A 26,895-nucleotide genomic window follows, 5' to 3' on the forward strand; every position below is an offset into this window, starting at 1 on the left:
TCAATTGACATTCCCTGCACCATGCGTCAATTCGTTGCCGACCAAAAATGTGTGTGAAATCTTATGGGACTTAACTGCGGACTTGCTGTGCTATCCCAGGAGCTCACCGGTATATATGTTCCCACACTGAGATTCCACCTTGAACACACCTACAGTGTGTAAAGCCTAGCACAACCTGGATCTTGCAGGTGGTGAGGCAGACTGGCTGGGCAACAACCCGGCGAAGGAGTTCAGGATCTGGTTTTTTACGCTATGATCCTCAGAAAACTTTCATATCAGCGGTTATGCTTCGTATCTGGGTATTGCACCTAACACAGCTGACTGCTTTTAGTCTTGAAATGCTTGATACACTTATGTTACAGACCAATACTCTCATAAAATATAGTTATTTTTTCATCATCAATATTTACTGCAGTTTCGATGGATAAGATTCGAATTATACATAGGTATATACAAGTCTGATTCTCAAATATAGTCATTTACGGTGGGCGTATAGGCCTTGATGTGTGTCGGGCTAGCTGCGTATGAACGAGACAAATCACTGCCTGCTTTAATTGCTTCCACTAATTTCACACGTTCATTTTTTGTGGTAAATTTTAAAAACATAGTTCCTAAAACTGTTTTTTTTTACTTTCTTTGGGGGGGAGTTGGGGGGGGGGGGCGTGGGTGGTGGCAGGGTATCCTGAGCTACTGATGACAAATCTCCCTCGAGAATGTACGTGTGGGCTATGTTCATTCTAAAATTAAGTGGATTTTCAAATTTCTCCCCATTATTTTCACTTTGGTCGTCTTTGGCAGTAGCCACAACACCATTAAAAACAGCTTACTAGTGGTAGAAATCAGATCTCCTACGTTAGGCAGTTTAACTGGGAGCGTCCTCTCCGATCGCTGAGTGGTCAGCGCGACGGATTGCCGTCTTACGGGCCCGGGTTCGATTCGCAGCTGCGTCGGGGATTTTCTCCACTCAGGGACTGGGAGTTGTGTTGTCTTCATCATTTCATCCCCATCCGGCGCTCAGGTCGCCCAGTGTGGCGTCGAATGTAATAAGACCTGCGCCAAGGCGGCAGGACCTGCCCCGCAAGGGGCCTCCCGGCCAATGACGCCAAACGCTCATTTCCATTGGCAGTGTGCGTGCAGTGCCTCTGTGCACTGAGTTGTCACAGCCAGATTGTAGTGTGATTCCAGGGTGAGTGGAAAGTGACCGGCAGCTGAGGGCGGCGTGACTCCTGGTTACCTGGTTGGTAGTGGGATGGGCTGATATGTCTGGTGAGGCCTGTGAGGCTGTAGCAGCATGTTGAGTGGAATTACGACAGGTCGGCTCCAAATTTAGAGTAATTACTGCTTAAACTACGACATCAGAGAGGATCTGTATAATATAGCACTAATGGATTTAACTTAGGACAATCAGTATTTATGACATCAAGGGAAAAAATCCCAGTGGTCATCTAGAAGTCTACATTTTGAACAAGTGAGGTACACATATGAGTGAATAATAGCTCGGGAAAAACACGTCAAGTGATTTTTTATGTCAATGAAAGTAGGTCAGCAGGCAAGTTCATACTAGTGACTAGTTATGGGAGGGAAACATGTTTACATGCCAACAGGCTTAGATCAAGAGGAGAAAAATAACTTACACCTAACTGACAGGATTGGTCCTGCGAGGGGAACAAACAAGTTTTGTCCTAGCTGTGAAAAGCATCCCCCGTAGGCTCTGACTGGCATGAGAGCTGGGAAAACTCAGGAAATTTGACAATACCGCATGGTTGACGACATATGGGAGACTGGGTCTGGCCATGAGTTGTGTACGGATAGTGAAATGGTTCTCTGTAATAAAAAACTGAGTGAGGAGGTCAACAACGAACTTCAAAAGATGTCATGTAACGTCCGCTACGACCAAATACAACGAACGAGAACGAACAAAATGAGGAAAAATGGTAACTGCTCGCGAATAGCGGGAATTCCGGGTTCGAGTCCCGACCCAGCACAAATTTTCATTGTCGTCATTCCATTATACAGCTGATGGCTGTCCTTATTCGCAAATGCGGGCACATTTAAAGTATTTCATGACGGCTGTAGCCACTGCAGTGCCATTCCCTTGGACATGCATGCATGGCCAAACGAACTTTGCATCGTAATCAGAATAACATAGGCACTGCAGTATCGTACAATGCAGGCTGGCCCAGGATGCCAGGTAATTGATCTTGGATTCTTTACCTAGCACAAGTCTCCCAATTTCCCTAACAGGACAAAGCACCATCTTGGAGGGTTGGGTTGTTTTGGGGGAGGAGACCAGATGGCGAGGTCATCAGTCACATCGGATTAGGAAAGGATGGGGAAGAAGGTTGGGCGTGTGCTTTCAAAGGAACCATCCTGGCATTTGCCTGGAGCGATTTAGGGAAATCACAAAAAACCTAAATCAGGATGGCTGGACGCGGGAGTGAACCACCGTCCTCCCAAATGCGAGTCCAGTGTGCTAGCCACTGAGCCACCATCTTGGATTTTGCACCAATTTATACTTGAGACCACTGCCCAATTTCCAACAGTTACATCATAGGAGTGGGGGTGAAGGGAGAGAGGAAACCTGTACCACATTTTGTCCACTATGAATTTACTGGAATGGTGAGGGAAGAAATCTGGCATCAGTGCATGACATTATACTAGAGAGAAAGGGAAGGTGAAATCTGGCAACAGTGCAGAGAGCGCTCTAACATCCAGTGTCTACATACTTGCATGAGCAACGCAGGCGTCAAATTAAGAGCCAGACAGTGTGGAGTCGACAGACGCCAAAAGAAGACTTGATTAAAGCTTTGTGCATGTCTTGTGTTCGTTACTGGCTGACGTAATTCTTTTACTACTGGCAGACCAGGATAGCTGAGAATATTTCAAGTTAACATTGATTACTTTTTATTCAGAAAACGTCAGTTATTTTGCGACAACGTGCAGTGAGTGTGTTGTTATTGAGAGAATATACGAAGAATATATACGTTCAGCAATTCATGTTTTTCTTTTACATTATAAGAGGACTTGAGTGACAGCGTGATGATTTATTTTCAATTGATTACAGTGCATCACGGATTTTTTTTAATCAATGATTGCTATTGCTACATGAAGTTGGGAGAGTAATGTATTCTTGGAATAAACGCGTAGTGCTCCTTTGAACTCTAGCACGCCCGGAGCGGCTGAAATTTATCTTAGGAAACTGGACCATTCAAACGTAGAAAGATCGCATATTTTGGGGTCCCAGTATGACGTTTATACTGGAACTTTTACAAAAAACGGAGATTTTTTACGTCCCTAAGAGGCTGAATCATCCGAAAAAAACAACTTTATGCTATTTTACGATAGTTTCTGGGACTGATGTTTGGAGTCCTTCAGTGAAACAAAATGGTTCACAATAACAGAAGAACCGCAGCGAGTATATCGCTGTCTCTTCAACCTTTTGCCGGCCGTGGTAGCTGTGCGGTTCTGGCGCTGCAGTCCGGAACGGCGGGACTGCTACGGTCGCATGTTCGAATCCTGCCTCGGGCATGGGTGTGTGTGATGTCCTTTGGTTAGTTAGGTTTAAGTAGTTCTAAGTTCTAGGGGACTTTTGACCTAAGATGTTAAGTCCCATAGTGCTCAGAGCCATTTGAACCATCTTCCCCCTTTTCTGATCCAGTCACGGATGATGCGCGGAAAGCTCGTTCGTTGGTTAGTCTCCTCGCGGGCTCGAATCTCTCTAAATATACCTTCATGATTTTCCCGAGTGATATATATATAGGCATATATATATAGGGGGAAGTGATATATTGGTTGTCTCTTCTAGGAACGTACGCTTTGGAATTTTAAAAATAAATCACTCTTTAAAACAACGCCTTTCTTGTAGCATCTGCAGTTAAAATTTGATGAACGTCTCTGTGACATACTAAACAAACCTGTGACGAAGCGCCGCGCTATTCTTAGTACCTTTCATTATTCGTCTGTGAATCCTATCCTGTAAGCGTCCCAGACTGACAAGCAGTAGTCAAATATCGGTCGAACGAGGGTTTTCGAAGGTACCTTCTTTGTGGGGTGAGGATTCTTCCTTTGACGGGATGGAAAACCGGTGCGTCACTGCAAATTAGCAAACTCGATCGCGGATGTCCCTAAAAATGCATAGAAGTATCTTTTCTATAATTTCGTCAAACAAACAACCTGATCTGCTGCAAGAGTGTACGGTACAGTGAGCGTGACAGCCAAGTGGAAAAATACACGCTAGTGAGCAGCAGTTAACCATGATGATGATTTGAGATTATACTTCCTCAACAGGATAAATGGAAAGTGAGAACACAAGTTATTTTGCGTGAAAGGGTTTCCAAAATACATAGTTAGACATCAGAGAGAATGCACAAAATGAGTTCTCCTAGCAGATCAAAATTGTGTAGCGGACCTGGATCTAAACCCGGAAGATTTCCTTTCGCGTGTAATGCTCTTATCGATTTTTTTTTTTATAAAATTGCATTTCACAAACCACAAAATTGCACAAAGTTACATGAAAATAACAAGAAACGAACTCAATTTATAAATAATTATGAACCTAGTAACACATTCTCAGTCTCCCGAATTGAAATTGCGCGAGTACGCCTTCTAGTTGTTACGTAGATTGTTTGTCTTCTTTGGGATCGGAGTCTACCAACATGGTTTCCTTGTAGCACCTTTTATGTTTGTTTATATCGTCTTCTTACGGCCGTGCCTTTGTTTTTCTGCATCTGTTTTAATATTTGACAACTTACTGCGCCATAATTAATATAAAGTATACTGTCAAGTTCCTAGTTGTGTTTTGTTTCGCTCCTTATTAATGCAGCATCAGTAATCCTCCAGGTTTTCCTCTTTTCTCCTCGATATCTCGCAGCATGTACAGTTGTCCAATAACCATAAATATGCGTTCTTTTTCAGTTTCTGGGAAGATGTCTTGCCCAGAAGAAGGACATCTTTTGTGGTTATTGTGTCGTCATCATAACAGCTAATTTTTCTCTCGTCCATTTCCGTATCCACGTTTCGCGGTTTATCAGTCGGTGTTTTACTGGGTCTTATACGTTACATGACCGACACACAGGTAAGAGATTTTAAGTCTTGTTTCAAAGAACTACTTGCAATATTTTTATGAACCGCTCTGTACAACGTCAAGCGAAATCACGACATATTTTCTGTATGTTTTCCATTTTATATGTCGACTGACAGGCTGAAGTTTCTTTCGCTAAATATTCTATGTAGGATTCAGATTTGGCCAGACTATGTGGTGGATATCCTCTCCTACAAGAAGTTCATCAATAGGCTGGAAGTGACAGACAAGAAGCTCCATCTAGTACAGCCTACAACGCAACAGTGGTGTACCTCCTTCCAGACGCTCAGACGGTGTGAGGTTCCTCTTACTCGTCTTCGCCTATGACGCATGGCTTCTTGCTGCGGCGGAAGGACCTTCCAATGTGTGGCATGTGGCGTACAGATCATTGTGCGCCATATTTCATTAAACTGTGTTTTATTTTCTGACCAGAGGGCGGCAGCAGACGTGTCGACAGAGCTGCCATCTGTTTTAGGTAACATTCACGTGAATGTGGTGAGAATTTTAAGGTTTTGTGATATGACCAAGATGTTTCCTGAAATTACAGGGGAATTTCTTAATGTGTTAACAGGGTGACTGGCTCACCCATGTTTCTTCCTAGTGGTCAGCCAGTCACATTTCCCTGTGCCTTTCTTTTAGATCTTCTGTAATTTTATTTCTGTTTCAATCCCAAGTATAGCACCTTTCACCTTTCTCAGTTGTATTATGAGTGAGGTGGGAGTGAGTGCATGAGTGCCATTTTATAGGTTTTCCCCTCACAGTGAGACAACCATTTTACCCATTTTATTGGTTTCTATCTACATTGGTTTCATTTAATACTTGTAAGGCCACCGAATTCTGAAATAGCGTACATATGACTGCCGTAGCTCACCCCCGTCTATCAGAATAAACAGCCGGCACGGTCAGAGAGCCCGTTAGCCTCGGTAATAAAAACTGAGTGGAAGGATCAACCACCGAACTTGAACAGGATGTCTTGCGACGTCCGCAACGACCAAACACAACGATCAATGACGAAAAAAAACACCTCTTTCTCACCACGTCTCGTTGCGTCGGCCTGCAGCGGTGTGGCCTGAGGAGGGTACGTGGAACCGGAGAAAAACGACAAGCTGCACTGCCACATGGGCAAAGCTACTGCACATGAACCAGGCACCATAGTCGGGAAATTTCCGACTCCTCGCCGCAAAAATTGTTCGCAGCATTTCCAGACGAAATTTCGATGGTGTCTCTAGGTCATAATATGAATATTCCAACCGTCTCCATTGGTTTCTTCTGGCTAATTCACAACTGGGTCGGACTGAAAGAAAATAACTGCCCCCACTACTACATTAAACATATTGTACCAAAACAGAATAAAAGTAATTAGTTTCTGAGGGCCAGTGCAGCGCACTACTCTCTAGATGGGTTACTCACCGTCCTAAAGATCGAGAATTAAATTGTTTAAAAAACGACGCGTTGTTTGCTGGTACACGGCAAATAATATAGTCACTGTTGCTGTTATATCTTTTTATTCCACAGAGTGTACCGTAAGATTCATTCGACCTCACAATGCTATACCTCCTACAAGAATGAAATTAGGATCTTGTGCTCAATTTTATGAAAGGTCCATCCTGGTACCAGTTGTAAAGTGCCAGTTGATGTTGCTGTCAAGAGAGTTCTCCTCTGCGCAGCTAACTCTCTGGCTTACATGAATCACCTACCTGAATATGCTGGAGATCTGACACCTTCCACAACTGCGATAAACGCTCAAACTTTTATTATTTATTTATTTATTTTTGAGAGGCTAATCGTGAACGAAATTGTAAAATGTACACCAAGATGCCTGTAAATGCTATGCCCATGTGAAATCGGATGGTACTTTTGAAAATAAAAATTTTGACGTCCTGTGGTTCAAAAGGGTTCTCAGCACTAGGGGACTTAACTTCTGAGGTTATCAGATCCCTGGAACTTAGAACTACTTAAACCTAACTAACCTAAGGACGCCCGGCCGGTGTGGCCGTGCGGTTCTAAGCGCTTCAGTTTGGAACCGCATGACCGCTACGGTCGCAGGTTCGAATCCTGCCTCGGGCATGGATGTGTGTGATGTCCTTAGGTTAGTTAGGTTTAAGTAGTTCTAAGTTCTAGAGGACTGATAACCTCAGAAGTTAAGTCCCATAGTGCTCAGAGCCATTTGAACCATTTAACCTCAGGACGTCACACACATCCATGCCTGAGGCATGATTCGAGCCTGCGACCATAGCGGTCACACGGCTCCAGACTGTAGCGCCTAGAACCGCTCGGCCACCCTGGCCGGCGAGGTCCTGCGCGTAAGTTAAAATTTACCTCAAACTTATGTCTTCATTTAGGTATATAGTCTTGCGAAATCACAAAGAGTTCTTTTCATAGGGCAACCGCAACTGCATATATCCATATTCACACAATGAAAAAAACCGAACAGTTGTCGAACAAATAACATATCATTGTTTACAATCAGTTTGCGGAATAATATAATTCCTTCTAGTTGCGGAACAATATAAGTCCATCTACCGGTATACCCTGTAATAAAGGAAACTATACTTCGTAAGAAGCCTTAAATTTAAAAAAAATTAACAGGAAGCTGATGACCGGATAGTACTAACATAAAGCGTTGACGAAATAAGGTTGTCTTCCAGTCTATGTCATCTGAAGAACAAAGGTTTCGTGTCGCAGTTTATAAAGTAGGGACCCTAATAAGTTACCGAAAAGAAAAAAAAAATCTGTTAAAAATCACTATCAACAGAAACACGAAACACCTAAGAAATACTAAAAAGAGGAAACGGATCACAAGATGTGACTGACACTTACGTATGAAAGGTAGAGCAAGCGGCGCGTTGCCCGTGTGGCCGTACTGACAGGTAAACGGCAAACAGCTGAAGGGAGAGACGGTGCGAGTGCACGCAGCACACTTGTTCTGTGCAGCTATGGTATCTGGAGGTCTGCACCGCCAGCTGGAAAACCAAATAAGAGTATAAATATTATAAACACTAGCGAGTAAAAGAACGTGGACATCTAGATAGGTGTGTAGCCACAACATTAACCAATTTAAAAGAGAAAAATCAGACCAATTAACGGAATTATTTTTTAAAGAGGAAATGCTCCAAACATACAAAATATTAAAACCACTTAAGCGTTAACTTGAGGTATGCCATAGTTAACTGAAACATCTCCGTGGTGTGAATTGGTACGTCCGTTAAAAGTTTCACGAAGGTGAGATTGAAGACTTTTTAGAATTTTTATCTTTTCAGATACGTCCTGTATAAGGCTTACACCTGAAGCCTGCAAGATTAACAAATTATTGTTAACCTATTGTAACTCGTGCTAATTATCAATTAAAGCCTCATTGGAATTAGCAATATCTTTCTGTTTTTTAAATCTAATAATGAAGTTCCCAACAATAATTTATGCATTTTACTGGCTGTTGAACTCCGTGGCTGTAGATCATATTACGTATTTTGATAGATACAACAACCGACGACTTTCTTATGTACGCTGTCGGGAAAACGCTTGTACACGTGGAAAGACGACGTCCGTCTTGATCCGATGATGGCATATGCCACCTGGGGGATAGTAGATGTGCTGATAATGCTTTCAAGGTCGTCCGTCAACAAATAGCGTAGTGGTATAGCTACCAGAGTGCCATCTATGTCTGCCCTTTAATAGGGAAAGCTTACAGCCGAAAGGCTCAGTGCGATGCAGACGTCTGAAGCAAGCAGGCAACCGTACCACGGAGACGCACTCGTGCTTCCTACAGCCAAATGAGCGAGTTTTAAAGGCGTCAATTTGTGACTTTCCTAGTGGCGGGATGGTCCTTCCGGTGAACTGTCACTCAAGTTAGACGTGATATGTCAGTTCTACAACGATGCCGGTATCCGTGGTCAAGTGAAAATTCTCACATCCGTAGACGAGGTTCTGGACATCCTCACAGCACATAAACCCTTCAGCATCGTTGTAGTCTAAGGGCAGCGTGACAGATCGTACAGCAACCACAGCACAGAGATGAGGGTTTGTGAGTCCAGACGTGTCAACGAGAACTGTTGGACGCCATTGGTGGTCGTTTATGTGTACGATGTAGACCTCGTGAGCGCTGTCTCTCTGAGTGCATTCGTTCAAGACGCACTGGCTCCTTCCCACGCCTTATGGTCTGGGGTGCGATAAGCTAACACTCCCATTCACCTACGGCGTTTCTGGGGGGGACAGTAACCAGCGCTCGGTACATGCAGAATGTTGTTAGGCCCGTTCTTCTGCCGATCTTGGAACAGGAAGGTGATGCGTTGTTCCAACAGGGTAACGCTCGTCCACACATTACCAGTGAAAATGAAGGTGCTCTGCAAGAGGTGCAACAACTTCCCTTGCCACCTGTCGTGTTACCGCCAGACACCACACTTGCTAGGTGGTAGCCTTTAAATCGGCCGCGGTCCGTTGGTACGAGTATACGTCGGACCCGTGTATCGCCACTATCAGTGATTGCAGTCCGAGCGCCGCCACACGGCAGGTCTAGTCTAGAGAGACTCCCAGGCACTCGCCCCAGTTGTACAGCCGACTTTGCTAGCTATGGTTCAATATCTACATACGCTCTCATTTGCAGAGACGACAGTTTAGCATAGCCTTCAGCTACGTCATTTGCTACGACCTAGCAAGGCCCCATATTCAGTTACTATAATCTGAACAGATAATATTGTGACTCATGTACCGTCAAGAGCGACGTTCATCATTAATGGATTAAAGTTAAGTATCAAACTAATGACGTCCGCTTTCTGAATGCTATTTTCTTGTCATGTTCCAGACCTGACGTCAGTATAGTTCTTCCCTCCTCACGCCAGCCGCTTGAGCTAAAACGCGTACATTTCGGCCTCCTCTAGTAACACCACCACCATTTCCAGACCTGTCTGTGTGCGGTATGCTTGCGTGACTCGTGCGACTCACCAACCAACAGCTCTTACAGAAGTACTGAACAGGTCGAGCAGGCGTAGCATAACGTATCCCAGGACAGTATTCGCTATCTGTACGATCGACTAAATACCAGAGTCGGCGCTTGCTTTGCCGCCTGTGGAAGCTACACCGTGTACTAATATGGGCGTTTTGGCACGGACCGATACCTGCTACCTCACAACCGCTTCTGCTATTGATCTGTAAATATAACCATTTCATGCACTCCATATGCACTGTTTCAACAATAAATCTTGACTGAATTAGAATCCTCTAAAACGATGTACTATTTTTTCGGCACTATATTTTTATTTAAGCTAATAAGCATTTTTAAGCATTTTGGACTTTCACCCATCTTCAGTTAGCGTAATACATATCTGAGTCTTCAGTCACTTCATAGTTACAACAGCTACAGCAAACTGGGTGCTTCATCTGCTATGGGAAAAATAACAATTTTGTTTAGCTACTACACTTCACTAGTTGTATATTTACGATATCTTTTTTTTTAGGTGTACCTACTTTCTACATGTAGAATAGTTCATTGTTAGTATTGAAGCACATCAGCATATTTTTTAGCAAGTACTATTTTTCGAGTACAGAAGCTCATCCTGACGGCTCTCTTCACGTTAGAGATGGTAAGAGACCACGATCCCTCCCCTAACACCCCTCCCCCCCCCCCCCCCCCCCCCCCCGCCTAGCTCTCAGGGAAAGGAAAAAATATAGAGTATTCAACTGTTTTCATTTCAAGAAAACGATAACGATTTAAAAGTTAGTGTTACACAGATTTTTAACATAGTCATATACGATAATCGTATGGCTATTAACAATTTCGAAGTTCGTCTCCCAAATATTACAACTATACCATGCATCCCTCCTCTACAAAACTACTGTATGGGCGCCCTTGCCTCACACGTACGGTTCTAACTGCGATCCTGAACGTGGCGTATCTGTAAACCGTCACTACCATTGTGCCCGGCTAGGCACGCAGTCCGGAATGCGCGACTGCTACGGTCGCAGGTTCGAATCCTGCCTCGGGCATGGATGTGTGTGATGTCCTTAGGTTAGTTATGTTTAAGTAGTTCTAAGTTCTAGGGGACTGATGACCTCAGAAGTTAAGTCCCATAGTGCTCAGAGCCAGCCATTGTGCCCAGATACCTTGAGAGAAGCTTGGGGATACGTTCTTACCCGCGTAAATGGCAAAAACCGAGCGCTAGCACTCAGTTTCGTACGGAGTTAAATCATTTCGAAAATGTTGAGCGGCATTTGTAGCCATGTTCCGTGTGAAAACGAATCGAACACGTATTATCATCTCTGGTGCAGCAGTAGGTATTGCGACTATCAACATGAACATAACAGAAAAAGAGCTTGGGTGAAGAAGTGCAGGTATCATTATAATCCTTTGGTTAAACAACTCAGATGAGTATGGAAAATATTTAACAATGGAAGGTAACGCATTTTATGTAGTATTGGACATCATGAGGGACAGACTCAGCCGGAGCGACACACTCATGAGGAACATAATTTATGCAGGGGAACGTGTTACACCTTCTCTCAAATATTTAGAAACAGGTCGCCTCCTCGAAAACGTATTTAAAATTTGTCACAGGAGTCTCCGCATTCTCGCCGTGTAATACAATTCGAGAGACATGCCAAGCACTGTAGAAATGTTTCATGTTACCGAGCGAGGTGGCGTAGTGATTAGCACACTGGACTTGCATTCGGAAGGACGACGATTCAAACTTGCGTCCGGCCACCATGATGTAGGATTTCCCTAAATCTCTTGCGGCAAATTCCGGGATGGTTCGTTTCAAAGGGCACGGCCGACTTTCATCCCCGTCCTTCTCTAATCCGGCGGGGCCGATGACCTCGCTGTTTCGTCCCCTCTCCCAAATCACAAATTTCGTATTAAATATCATGGAGACTTAGTGTCAATAAACTTGTTCATTACCCTTCGGAAGGAAAAGATGATATCAATATAATCATTAAAGCTTTCTCCTCGATCTCCGCAGGCTATGTATTTCTTTCATACGTACTCGTGTTTAGCTTCAAATGGCTCTGAGCACTATGGGACTTAACATCTATAGTCATCAGTCCCCTAGAACATAGAACTACTTAAACCTGACTAACCTAAGGACATCACACAACACCCGGTCATCATGAGGCAGAGAAAATCTCTGACCCCGCCGGGAATTGTTTAGCTTCCATAAAACTAGTTTGCTAAATGTAACTCGCACATCATAGGCCTCAATCTTCGAGTTCTTATTTAGATATTCTTTGTATTTCACTTTCCACAAGCACTATTGTCCTGAAGTGACTCACAAGGCGGTTCTAGGCGCTTCAGTCTGGAACCGCGCGACCGCTACGGTCGCAGGTTCGAATCCTGCCTCGGGCACGGATGTGTGTGATGTCGTTAGGTTAGTTAGGTTTAAGTAGTTCTAAGTTCTAGGGGACTGATGACCACAGCAGTTAAGCCCCATAGTGCTCAGAGCCATTTGAACCATTTTTTTGTCCTTAGGTTAGTTAGGTTTAAGTAGTTCTAAGTTCCAGGGGAGTGATGACCTCAGATGTTAAGTCTCATAGTGGTCAGAGCCATTTGAACCACTTTTGACCCACAAGGGCTAGGTCCAGCAACGGGAATGTTTACGTCGCGTAGTTCTAAATGTACTGTCGTGAAAGTGCCGGCGCCACCCAACAGTTTACATTCTTGGTCACGCATCGGCGTGACACGTTCTAAATTGCGCGCTTTGGAACTTGTGTGAAGGCTATACGCACAGTCGAGTGATTCAAGAATCAGCAAATAGATTGATGGTGATGTAAACAACTCCATACGGCAAAAAGCATGGCGTCCAGGTCCTGCAATCCCTGGATGAAAGAGATGTGATACGGCGCTTTAGTCCCAGGAACATGCGAAAGGTGGAATGATGTTTCTCAGAATATATTTGTAGAATTTTCCGTGCGCGAAATGAGAATATGGGCAGACATTCTATGGAGCGCCATTCAGTTTAGGCCAATACAGTGGAGGCAGAGGCCAGTGCTACTTGCTCGTTTGGCGGTCGGCGCGCGTCTGTCCATGAATGGAGGTGTGCTGGCGGATGCGACCGACCTCCATCCCCCCTCCCTCCTTCCCCGCCAACCACCACCCCTTCCTTATTAAAGCTCATTTGGCGACTTCCGCCACCCTCTGCGCGCTTGCCGTTCACCGCCTTTGGAGGTCACAGATGCTGATTTTGGCACAAAAAGTTTTCCCTCGACACAAGGCAACAGTACTGCACGAAATCGAAGAATTAAGTAACTAATACGATTCATCGGTTCTATCTCACATTTAAGAAGTGCGCACCTAAGATGTCTTCATTGGAAAACTTAGCGCTATCGTACCCAGATGCATCAGAGTCGCTTAGAGGTTGAACGCTGCATAAAAATAAAATAAAATAAGCTAAGATACAGCAGTACCTGAATGTTACGGTTCCACACACGTACGCAAATTAAATACTCGTTTTATTAATGTTACCCAGTAAACTATCAAATTACGAATTGGGAAAAATGGCTCTGAGCACTATGGGACTTAACTTCTGAGGTCATCAGTCCCCTAGAACTTAGAAATACTTAAACCTAACTAACCTAAGAACATCACACACATCCATGCCCGAGGCAGGATTCGAACCTGCGACCGCAGCGGTCGCGCGGTTCCAGACTGTAGCCCCTAGAACCTCTCGGCCACTCCGGCCGGATACGAATTGGATTATGACCTTTTTAGTGAAACTGAGTTACTATATATCTTCAACGATTGTTTATGAGGCAGAGAAGCGGTTCGCAGCTTCGCAAAATACTGTAGAAGGTTCAGAAAATGAGGCACAGGGTACAAAGAGAATATGCATCATCCCGAGGCCATTAGTGCGTTTCCAGGTATTAGCGACTAGCTTCGAGGCACGATAAGTAAAACACAGCTGATTATCTCTTGTTAAGGGACTTTGTAGTTATAAAAATAGTTCATGACTTTTCCCGTTTTACTGGTATTTGGCGTGTAGATTATTTAGCCAACTGTCAATGTTTTAAGGATTATCTAGGTTGATATTAGGGTAAATTACAGTTATTGTTGTTTTAAAATAAATATGTCATTTTGACATATTAGTGGGTAATCAATGACTGTAACTGATTAACTGTAGTGGGAATTCTATTCCATTTTCTTTATTATATACGTCCGACGTGTAAGGGAAAAGTACGATTTATCTGCTACTGTTACGTCGTCACATTTACAGTAATGATTATTTTCTATCTGTACTGAGTGATCCAGGAATCCATCACATTCAGAATCGTTAATGTCGTACACGCATGAGTCGTTCGTAAAGTACTGGGAAAGAACAACAAAAACTTTGAAACTTCCTGACAGATTAAAACTGTATGCCGGACCGAGACTCGAACTCGGGACCTTTGCCTTTCGCGGGCAAGTGCTGTACCAGCTAAGCTACCCAAGCACGACTCACGACCCATACTCACAGCTTCAATTGTGCCAGTACCTCGTCTCCTACCTTCCAAACTTCACAGACGCTCTTCTGCGAACCTGCACTTGCCCGCGAAAGGCAAAGGTCCCGAGTCCGAGTTTCGGCCCGGCTCACAGTTTTAATCTGTCAATCTGTCAAAAAGTTTCATATCAGCGCAGACTCCTCTGCAGAGTGGAAACCTCATTCTGGAAACCAAAACTTTATATTAATTACATTTTGTTAGAGGCGTATTCGAGTAACTTTACTACAGGTATTGAAACAGTCTGTCCTGAGCCTCATTATACGCTTGGTACTTTCGCACCAATAGCCGTTCAATCTCATCAAGCATGGTAGTATTTTATTTCCTGCTGTGAAACGTAAAATTGATTCTTGTAATCATCTCGGCAAATGAAATACGGTACAACACGCTCGCTCTTGTCATGATAAGAAAGAAAACATCAGGCGGCGCGAAATATCGTGGACGTACCGGCTCCTACTTCACCTGCCCAATTTTCCCCAAGCTGAGAGTAGCCTGAGTTCCCCTGATTCTTTTTTCTGTGGCAGCGTGTCAAGAGTGTGCTGTACAATACTCCATTTGTCACCGGCGCTAAGCTGCTTACCCCATCAGTGACGCGTTTCACGGTAAGAAACAGAATCTCGTCATGCTGGACAGTGGTAAGCGGTCGTTGTTACAAAGGCTTCAAACATGTAACGAGGTTAAGGCAGGCCGATGTAAATGTTTTCCAACAGTACTCTAAAAAATTTGTGTGCAATTATATTTCATACTCAGAAAGCTTTACGCCTTGCCTTGGCAATCATCAGCGGTAATTACTATGCTTCACAACTAGACTATATAAAGGCTGTGGATTGTCCATTATCAAACTACCATAATACATTTCCTCATTGAAGAATATGGTAATATATTGATCGTTCACGTAGCTGTCTCCTAGTCTTGCGTTACCCTTATCTTTTTTTACTTTTTACATGTGGTGACTTACTTGTAAGCATAACTACGGTGTCAGTTCGAACTAACAACTGCAAACAACAAATGTGCATTAGACTAGTCACTTGTGAGCAGGCAGTGTTCAGTACTGGACGTGATTTTTCACATAACTGAGTGGGTGATCAAAGATTTTTATGGTTGAGTAAGACACTTCTTTTCGGCCACACACACGCCCAATATTATGTTTATGAATGTTATTACTGTTATCGAACAGTGACTGATGCTGATAACAGGTTTCATAAATCTTACCTAGCAGAAAATCTGTCGGTTTATATGTTGTCACTGAGGCTGACAGGCTGCCAGATCTTCACGAGTGATGGCACTATTAGAGATGGAACATCGTGCCTTCCTCTCACTACATGACAGTCCATCAGCTCACTAACCCAGTTCTGGTGAGTGGACACGGTAAGTGGAATAGTGGTATAGCAGGTCTTGAACAATAACCTTCTTCATGTGCTACACCTTTTTAATACGTAGTCTGCACTTAAAAACACGTTACAAACACATCCACACACATAGTACCTGTTTTCCGAGGAAACTTATTTTCTGAAGATGGATACACCGGTGCATGGGATCCACTGCAACTGCATGATGTCGTTGGTGAGGTTTACAGCAGCCTGTCTGCGCCTGCAACACGAACACTAGCAGAAGGAGGAATGTTACAAGTATACATAAAAATACAGCTCCTGAAAACTAATGGCTAGAATAGCTTAACACAACTAGCGTTTCCTACAGCGTGGCTAAGCAGGTACGCACCTTTAAATAAACAAAATACAGGATGTTTCAGAAATATTCATTCAACAGTACAATATTATATGTTCTACATGAATGAAGAAAAAAACTTTGAGGTGAATTTTAACTCACGCATAGGACTTCAAAGTTCTTCTTTTCAAAAGAACCACCCTATGTAACAAGATTACATCTTTCACCTGCAAGCACAGCAAATTTTGGGTACTTCTTACAGTGACGTTTGGGGTGAAAGTTTTCAATGAGCTCTGATAAATGTTCAACGTACCTTCCACTGGACGCAGAAAAAAAAAGTCGGACGATAATCAAACTCGTCACGCTTATCCGAGCATGTCTTGAGTTATTGCTAGGCTTACCAAGTGCTCGGATTTTTATGGTCGTGATCGGTCAAATATGTTAGAGTCCGGCTTGTACCGCTTTTGTTAGATTTTTTAGCGATACAGTGGCGAACCTACAACTTATGCCCGTTCCAAAATAATGACGTAAGCGCGAGAAAAAAAATAAGGAGGGAAAAGGAGGTATAGTATGAGGATATGCAAACATACCAACCTAGGAAAAAAAACGTGTACTTGGATGACAGCAAATTCTTTGATCAGTGGTAAAATTTCACGAAATTTGTGGAACGAAAGAAAGACGACTTTGCCTTTAAAAAGATTTTGGTTCTTAAATCGTGGGCAGCTTATTTCAGATCACATCGTAATGAAGAATTTTATTCGCAATTGTTGAAACTGGCAGAATATTACTTTGCAGTTCCAGGCAACTATGCCAACGTCGAAAGGATGTTCTCTTTCAGAAACGCCCAGTGGACAAAGCAACAATAAATTGCAAACCGTCACAATCACAAAGATAATGTTATGGTTGTGTAATTTGAAATTATACTTTAAAGAGATTCTCGAAATGACTTCCAAGAAAAAAATCGTTCTTGATAAAGTGGATTCAAATGAGGTATATTAATACTTAACTACAGATTATTGTTGTTTCTTTATATATCTAATTTACATGATCAAAGTTACTGAATAGTTTTTCGTTTTCCGTCACGTAAAAATAGATAATTGTCTATTTTCTTTAATGACGAAATTATAGTTTATTTTGAAATACGATTAGGAAGCTCACTAAGCACTTAGATGCTATCTTAATTGCCATTTTATAAGGTTGTCTACTTATTACTTTTTATTTTAGTCACGCTAAAGACAGACCTCGCGAAAAAAAGTTTCAATGATTATTTATAGACGATTAAAAATACCCAGATGGCCCTCTTTCTATTTAATACTGGTAATTCGGCCTTTAGGGCAAACTGTTCTGCCAAATATAAAGCCGAGTCGGGCTTTTCTATTTTTCTACCTGGCAACCCTAGTTACTGCATTCACTACTGGTGCTAAGCGGCGTAGCAGTTTACTCAAAGTTGTAGGAGAGGAAGGCAAAAAAAAAAAAAAAAAAAAAAAAAAAAAAAAAAACGCATACCATAGGATCTGGAGATTTTAGAAATGGACGGCGCGATGCAACATCGGCATGTCCCTTATGGAGTCAGCTTGTTGCTAAGTAATGTTGTTACATGCAAGTGTCCGTGCAGCGTGCTCTTTCCTCCTGAAAAATGGAATTTTCGTCATCTACTTGCAAAAAAATGGTTCAAATGGCTCTGAGCACTATGGGACTTAACATCTTAGGTCATCAGTCTCCTATAACGTACAACTACTTAAGCCTAACTAACCTCAGGACATCACACACAACCATGCCCGAGGCAGGATTCGAACCTGCGACCGTAGCAGTCCCGCGGTTCCGGACTGCAGTGCCTAGAACCGCACGGCCACCGCGTCCGGCATCTACATGCAGTTTTGGCCACCATATGAATTGGTAACATTCAACTGGTGCCAAGGTAAACTTTTAGTTTTGATGCGTACGTAAAGGTATAACCGAAGTATCTACATTCATTCTTGTAGTAGATAGTTGTGCGTAATTGAATAAAGATGTTTTCAACCCTCTGTATTTCATTCTGGCATCTGTTAGCAGTTTAGTATAAATAAAAATTTAACTGAAGCAGCCATCGGAGGGAGGGCTAATTAGAAGTCTGCTATGATTTTTTGCATACAGGTTTACTGGCAGTGATACCAGCTTTCCTTGCCTAGAACAGCAGACAAAGCTCCCAAGACGTACCATGAGACTAAACGTTCAACTTGGAACAAACTTCGAATAAGAGTGAAATGTACTACATGCCTGGATAAGCAAATGAGTAGCATTGCAACGCAAAGCTACAAAGTAAGTACGAGTAACAGCATCTACATTACGCACACAATGTGCGATTACACAGAGGGTTTCTCACTCAGAAATCGCACTGAATGTTGTTTCTTTGTAAAGAAAGCTTCGTATGACTCGTGTAAGCGGGAGAAACGTCTAACAGCACCTGTCGAAATTCCACAACGGTAGGAACGTGGCCTATCAATACTGCTGTTTATCGTATCGCGGAGTCCCACAACTTTCATGTAAATATGTAATTGACAGGTTCAGGAGGTTCATAATCGAGAGACTACGCAACGGAACATTCCCATGCAACTAACGCCCTAAGACAGTGGTCGGCAAACCGGGGCTAGCCAGCTCTTCTGCCCCTTGAATGTTGTTCTTTCAAGTAAGACCACGTGAGGGTGCGCATGTACAGGGTTGAAGTCCTTCATCATCGACAATTTACAGAATCTTTATTTGAAATGGAGAATGAGTACGCAGATCCTCTGCTACATAAGAGGTATGTTGGTTATTTAGAGGAAGTGTTTCGTAACGTTTCGCTTTCTCATTGAAAGTAATTACAGCATTTCTCCTTGGGAAGAGCTTTCAGTATCCAGAACTAACGAAAGATCGGTGAATCCAAAAAATTTATTTCATGGTAGACGTTATATCTCATCTAAACCAGATTAATTGTAAACTACAGCAGAATGAAACACAATTTTTTCGATGTTAGACCAAGTTATTTAATTCGAAAAAACTCAACATTTTTTGTTGTAGATTCTGAAAGAAAAACTTCGATTCGCTTTCGAAGATTGTTGGATTTTAAAAAACAACGAATTTTGGAGGTTGAAGTCAAACGAATTAGTGCATATGTACTGGAGAGAAACAGAAGTGAGCTTACTTCTTGGTTCACAGCGTAAGTGGTCTGCTTTTGGAGACCTAAAGGAGGAAGATATGTTGACTTTTAGCTCCTGGAATAGTATTTATGACTTACAGAATCAGGTGAAAAAATTGCGTATGCCGTTCTTTCCTTATTCAGGTCCACATATTCGTGCGAACAATCATTTTCAAGCATTAGCCTTATGAACAGTAAATTGGAAGTCATCTTATTGATGAAAACCTTGGATCGTGCCTAAAATTAAAAACAGCTACGTACATACTTGACGTAGACAAACTTTCGAACGAGGTGCAAGGCCGTTTATCACATTAGCGTTCGTCAGTCACTGTCACGATTTAATTCTATGGATACCTTACAGTTTAATTTTATCGATAAATAATACCGTTATTAAGTGTGATACCAAGTTTTATTCAGCGCAGCTACACTTTAATAAAACTTACAACTTTACTTAAAGTTTATTATGTTAATTTTAGGGAGCGTTGTGGACTGAAAGAAGATGCAATGTCGAGTATTACGGAAGATGTGTTGAGATGGTGTGGACATACAAAGGGGATGACGAGAAAGAGAGATACGAAACAAGTACACAAGACGAGTGTGGATGGGAGAGTCGGAAGAGCCAAAGTACCTTAGTCGGATTTAGGGCGTTGTAGCAAAAGCCAGCTTAGGAATGTCGTAATTAAGTTAATAACAATGTACCTACCTATAAAGCTTAAGTTTAAAAAATTGGATCTCAAAAGATATCTCAATCGTTCTGTTGTTGATGTTAGGCTCTTTTGACTGATGACTTCTCCGACCAAAGCCCTGGGGGACAGGCATATTTTCGGCTCATCCGCGCACGATCACAGAGCCACGTCACGTAAATGACTGTCTGCAGAAAGACAAGTATCAAACGGACGGTGTGAGGAGGTCTCAGCACGGCGACTTCTGATGCAGCATCTCTTGACGCTCAACAGAGAGGCGCCCGGAGTGGTTCGCCCAACGACAACATTAGACGCAGGAAAGGCAACACGTTAACCTTTCAGGCAACAGGCATGACCCACTTCTACGTGCAGCGTCAAATAGACGTATCCGTGTGTGACAGGAACGAACTTTGCCTGATGGCGTTCGTCATCGTCATAGGGCGCAGAAAGTGGCGCTCTGCTGTGGAGCGCCATTGGGTTAACAACACGATTACCTCTGGTTCGCATAGCCGGCAATTTGGACAGCAGTCGTTACACTTCTGACCTGTTACGGCCGGCTGCTGTGTCCTATGTTCGAGGCCTCTGTGATGTTTCTTTTCGGAAGGATAACGGAAGGGGCATATAACCAGTTCTGTCCTGACCTATCTCGATATAAAGAGTGTATCACTGTTGTCCTGGTCAGCGTATTACTCAAATGTCTCACACACTGAAAACAATTGTGATGTGCTGCAGAGAGACTGGCATCCCATCACCCACCAGCCACTGCGGTTGATGAACTTTGATGTACAGGTTGGTCAGAAACACTCTCAAGAGCTTGTAACGGTGTTGCAGGGCAGGCTGTACCATTCTACTGGTCGACGTCGGAGCCAACGTCGGGCTGCACGAAAAACGCATTAAAAAATGGCTCTGAGCACTATTGGACTTAACATCTGAGGCCATCAGTCCCCTAGAAGTTAGAACTACTTAAACCTAACCAAGCTAAAGACATCCGTGCCCGAGGCAGAATTCGAACCTGCGACCGTAGCGGTCGCGCGATTCCAGACTGAAGCGCCTAGAACCGCTCGGCCACACCGGCCGGCGAATAACGCATCAACCACGTACTGTTTCTCGTGGAGTGCATCCTTCATTGGGCCAAACATATGGAGTCGGAAGGTCCGCGATCCGGGCTGTAGGGCGCCTGAGGTAGAACCGTCCAATGAAGCTTAGTGCGTAGACGTGTATGAGGCCTAGCCTTGTCATGGAGAAGCAGAAGTTTTTTTGTATTTTTGTGGCGCGAACGCACTGAAGCCGTTTCTTCTGTTACTGCGTAAAGTCAAGCGCAGGCACGCGAGAAAGGGAACCACAGAGAAGAGATGGCTGTGAGAAGACGTCAGCCAGTCGTACGCTCACCGACCCCTCTCCAGGACGACAACGCGACAGCAGCGGCCCCTATGTGAAGGGCTGACAATGACCCAGCTGAACAGCAGCTTCAAGACTAGCGACTTGAATAGAAGTGTTAACTCTTGTCACTTTCGCTTGTACACTCTATGTAGCGCAAACTTGGAATTGTTTATACTGAAGAAGATCGATTATTCTGTATGTCACCATTTGATTGCGACACATCTGTCTAATTGAAAAGTAAAGTACTGCGTATTTTCTTTTTGTAATAACACTCATAATACGATTTGTTTGAATGTTTGTCTAGCGAACCAAGTACGCAAGTTTCCTAGACACCATATCTTCAATTTCTTGAGGGCACTACAATACACTGCAACACGATGGAGAATATCAAGCAGAATAATGACCATTTCAGACCGTAGCCATGACTTTACCGGCTATGGGTAAGGCTTTGAACGTTTTATTCGGATGAGAGGTAGTGTGGCGCCACTCCATGGATTACCGAACTTTTTCCTGTTCGAAGTGTTTCATCACCTGTGATGATGTTCGGCACGATCAGCCTCGTAAAGTGCAAGCAGTTCCTCACGAATGAGCCTTCGTTGCTATTTATGGTCTCCCGTTAGGCGGCGACAAATCTAGCTGTCACGTACCTTCGAGTACCTCAACTGGTGTGTCAGCACTACCAACAGAGACAGTGAGGTGTTCGATTGTGATCAGTCAGTCAACCAATCAACTCGAATGAGGGTGTCCGCACGTTCCGACACCCTTGCGCCAGTCACAGCTGTGTGCGGGCGGCCGGCACGTGCGAGATCGGACAGAACATGTGACCTTGTTGCGATGATGGCAGTTCCTGACCTGATTTGGTAACTTCAGTGCAAATTAACTCGGAATTTTTTTTCTTAACAGTTATTTCCAAGCACAACCTATCCTGCAACACGCTTTTCAGACTGTTCCTAACCACCCTGTAGAGCTGAAGCAGCATGGAATGACGTACACGTGTCTGTCATCAAAGCAGAGTTCTACCTGATGCGCACCAGCGTTAGACCCGTCTACTGACCCAGTGGTGGCATATTCGTTGGTCGGTTTCGGGGAAGGAGACCAGACAGCGACGTCATCGGTCTCATCGGAGTAGGGAAGGATGGGGAAGGAAGTCGGCCGTGCCCTTTCAGAGGAACCATCCCGGCATTTGCCTGGAGTGATTTAGGGAAATCACGGAAAACCTAAATCAGGATGGCCGGACGCGGGATTGAACCGTCGTCCTCCCGAATGCGAGTCCAGTGTCTAACCACTGCGCCACCTCGCTCGGTGACATATTCGTGTATTATATTTCTCACACTGTATATTCAAAAACCACTTACAATTTAAATCGTGCAATTCTCTTACTCTAATCTATACGCACAATAAGTAAAATTTCGTTAGTTGCTATTCTTACTGGTGTTGCCGTTTCAATGGGCAACAGTGTATTAGTAAAACAGCGTCGCCGCGTCTGGCCAACATCATTTCCAGTTTTCAGAAACAGCTGTCACGTGTATTCCAAATGTTGCTTTGGAAGTTTAATTGAAGCAATTCATATTGCGACAGCAAAAGGAGGTTCGTGGGCAAAAATGTCCCGTTCGCAGCTGGAAGAACGGTACACTAGTTCCTCGTCGACGCTGAAAGAGTGTGGCTGATGTCAGATGGCGCTCGCTAATTAAAACACTCGCAGACAATGAGCAACGACAGAAATGCATCAGTGTTTGGAAGCGGTGCGCCCTCTCCGCTCCGCTTTGGGTGGGGGGACCTTATATTTTAATTAAACCCAGAAAAGCTAGCAAGAGCGCCGCACTTGGCGTTTCGTATTTCGCCTTGTCGAGATCCGAGGAGCTCGCAAACATTCCGTTATAAAGCACCATATAATTCTAATTGAAAAATACTGTACATTGCCAGGAGTGCCGGATGATACAATTAAGTATTCCATCACGGCCGTAGACAAATGCCGCGCAGCCGGTGCAAGCAGGGAAGGAAAGAACGGCGCTACTTAATCTCGCGGAACAATCTCAAAACTTGCCGCATTAAGAGAATTTCCATTCGCTACCCGCCATATATCAAAGACCGAGCGCGCGCGAATGGGAATCTGCTTATTGTTCTCGTTTCGGTAGGTCACTCGGAAGTGTAGGTGCGCCCAGTGAAGGCAGCTGCGGATGTGCTATGGATGTGCAAAACGTGATTAATACAGTCAGCGCTTATAAGTACTCTTCCAGGCTTTCGACGGTTCTCTGTTTCGCAGACGAGTTATTTACACGGTGTTTCGACAACTTTCGTAGTTTTGTTTTACTCAGCTGAGCCCGCTGCGTCGTATATGTCATATACGGACATTATACATTTTGCTATGAGACCGAGTCTCTGCTGTGTTTGACTGTATTTTTTATACCTGCTTTATGTATTTTTAACTTCTTCAAATTTTAACCTCTTTCGTAGTTGCCTTCGTCAGGTAGTGATCGCAGATTCCGACTCCAGCCAAAGTGTGGATGGGACACATTGCGAGTGGTTCTAGTGATTATTTACCGGCGTCTAATTAATCATAAAATGTTGATTATCGCATCGAAAAGACTTACCTAAATAATTAATATTTATTTGCAGGTACATGTGTACTGTCCTGGTCAACATTGAAATCCCCGGTCTGTAGCACCGTAGCACACCTCTAGAAGAGATGAAATAAAATGGCGGAGCCCGTTGGAGAAGTGCAGTGTAGTGTGTAAATTCGTTTTCTGATCTTGATTGGGAAGAAAGCTGCAACAATCCTTATTGAGTCGGTGCATGTGTACGCACAGAACGCAGCAACTTAAAATGCACAATGGTCAGGGGGTACGAACCGCTTCCAGTGTGGTCACACAAGCCTGAATGACGGAGAACGAAATGACAGCCCATCTCTTTATGAAGAACCGGGGATCCCAGGAGAACTGGACGACCTGTTTTTCGAAAAATCAGTTTCCAGTATTTTTCATCACACGGCTAGCATGAGAGTTGTGTGTCAGGGAAAAACAGATGAGTTCTTTGGCCGCCTAATTACCATTATCGAGTGTTGGGTGTCTCACTGTGGTTCCGAGGCGAAGGAGCAAAGCAGTCGGTGAAACATGTTTCTTTACCACGGGCATAAAATGGGTGAAAACTCAACGATCATCGGATAGGCGAGCCTTTGTGTTTTTAGAGACTGCTACGGGGCGATGATAACAGATAATACATCACAGGACACAGTCAGACACGTTCCATCGTTGGCCTCATGCCCCAATCCTTCTGAGATAGCGCCCAGTGACTTCCATCTGTTTCTTCGGATGAAGAAATAATTGTGTGATAGACATTTGATAACTGACGACGACGTGATTTTCGATCTAGAATGTTTCCTGAACGACCAAAATGCAAACTTCTACAACGAAGGTGGCTGCTAGGTCATTCATGGTTGGGAATAACGTGTCGCAGTGAAGGGTTAATATTTTTTCGAGGCTTTAATAAAAATTTTCGGTTACCTCCAAAGCAAGAATAAAAGTGTCTCATACAAATTTTGCGCCAACAAAAAGTTTATAGCAAACCATTAAAACGTTTGTAATCATCGTTGTGCCCGACGAGAACACACTCGCCCGTGCAACAGTGGGATGTTTGGTCTGCTCTGGGAAGAGATTGAGTGGAACTACGCACAAAAAATATTAGTTCACTTTATTATAATATGTACAGTGGTGTCCAAAATTAAAGCAACAATCGAAAATTTTGCAAGGTTGTGTTTATTTTGCCACAAAACAGCGTAAACAGGTGATAGTTAAGTAGAAACAATGTAAAGAATACAGAACGTAAACAACTGCAATATGTGTAACGGTATACAAAGATGTTCTTCGTTATTTCCACCTTAATGGATTTCCACACACATTCCGACAACTGGTTAATGTGCTCAGTATGGGATTCACTGGCCACCTCTGGCAGCAATACAGGCATGACAACGACGGGGCATCTTGTGAATGATATCACCAATCTCCTGTCGACGCAGTAATGCCCATTCTTCCTGGAGAATTGCTCGCAAGTCTTGGAGAGTGGTTGATGAATGCTGACATGATGCATCCTGTCTCCCTAACACACAAGACACATGCTCTACGGGATTCAAATCGGGACTGTGAGCAGGCGGCAATGACTGCAATATCTCCCGTTTCCAAGAAAACATCAACAGGTCGTGCTTTATGAGTTCGATCATTATCGTCCATCAGTACGAAGTCTGGGCCCGTACCACCACACAACAACAGCACATGGGATCCCAAGATCTCGTCACGATACTTGACAGCAGTTAAACCTCGCCGATTCAGGTCATGAAGAGGTGTTCATGTGGTCAACATAATCCGTGTCCACAACATTAGAGAACCTCCTGGATATCCGTCTCTTTGCACAATGTTTGGGTCCTGAAACCGTGTTCCACGTTCCCTCCATCGGGACTCACCTGTGAAAAGAACGTTGGCCAGCTGTTCGACCGTGCAGGTGGCATGTTGACGACTACACTCTAAACGTTCCCTTCTGTGAAGACGCAACAGAGGTACACTTACAGTAGGTCTCCAAAGATAAAGGCCACTCTGCCGGAGACTTCCGTACTTCTGTCTCGATACAACACGTCCATTGGATGCTGCGAGGTCAGATGCCAGGTTCCGTGCAGTACTAAGACGGTACTGTCGTGCCCTTACATCCAAATGGCATTCCTCTCTTTCTGATATCATACGTGATCGGCCCTGCCCTGGTCTTTGGGGTACTGTTTCGGTCTCTAAAAATGGTTGCCACATCTGATCAAGAACAGAACGCTCCAGATTAAGCCATGGGGCCTCATCAGTTTGCGACTGTTCTGCTTCTATTCCACTTTTGACCCTCCACCGCAGAGAGTCTGATAGGAGTCTCCTTTGTGCCATACTGCGCCATCGGTGACTGTATACACAGCGATTGTGGATGTGGGACTACCCGGCAAACACTACCCCGTTTGGAAGGTGCCATGACGCCATCGTTGACGAGGTTGTCCGTTGAGTAATGCCATTTTCCCTGCAGAACAGGACTGTGCTGTCATCTGTTGATAGTTTGTATGATCATACGGCGAATTAGATACAAGACGGGGAGAGAGTGGTCTGCTGCTTCAATTTTGGACACCAGTATATATGAAGACTTACATAACTTTATACAGTCCATTTGCACAGGAATGTGCTGAGTATCTATAACTGTCTCTGAATATTAAAGTATCACTTGATACCACAAATTTACAAAACTCTTCACTTGAAGATCATATAACTGACACAATGTTCACAACACAGTTCTTCCTAACACATTTAATACACTGGCGACATATCTAAGACGTTATTGTCGTCTTGATCGGTGATTACGAACTGGCCCAGAATTCCTCTCCTCAGACGACCATCGATTGTGCGTCTGGAAGACGTAGCCACGACGGCGTTTCTCAGTCGTCAGTGCGGCATAGAGCGACT

The 26,895-nt window shown here is 43.8% G+C and overlaps 1 long non-coding RNA gene across 2 annotated transcripts in view; it reads right to left on the reverse strand.

Moving 5' to 3' along the window:
• LOC126299159 (uncharacterized) overlaps nucleotides 1–26,895 on the reverse strand; it is a 196,420-nt gene that overhangs the window by 145,299 nt on the left and 24,226 nt on the right. For both annotated transcript variants that reach the window (XR_007552733.1, XR_007552734.1), the window contains exons 3-4: nucleotides 16,025–16,129; nucleotides 7,901–8,043 (exon numbers count right to left, since the gene is read on the reverse strand). This is a non-coding gene — a long non-coding RNA (uncharacterized LOC126299159). The remainder of the gene's footprint in view (nucleotides 1–7,900; nucleotides 8,044–16,024; nucleotides 16,130–26,895) is intronic.

This window comes from Schistocerca gregaria, chromosome X (assembly GCF_023897955.1).
Source record: "Schistocerca gregaria isolate iqSchGreg1 chromosome X, iqSchGreg1.2, whole genome shotgun sequence".
NCBI lineage: Eukaryota > Metazoa > Arthropoda > Insecta > Orthoptera > Acrididae > Schistocerca > Schistocerca gregaria.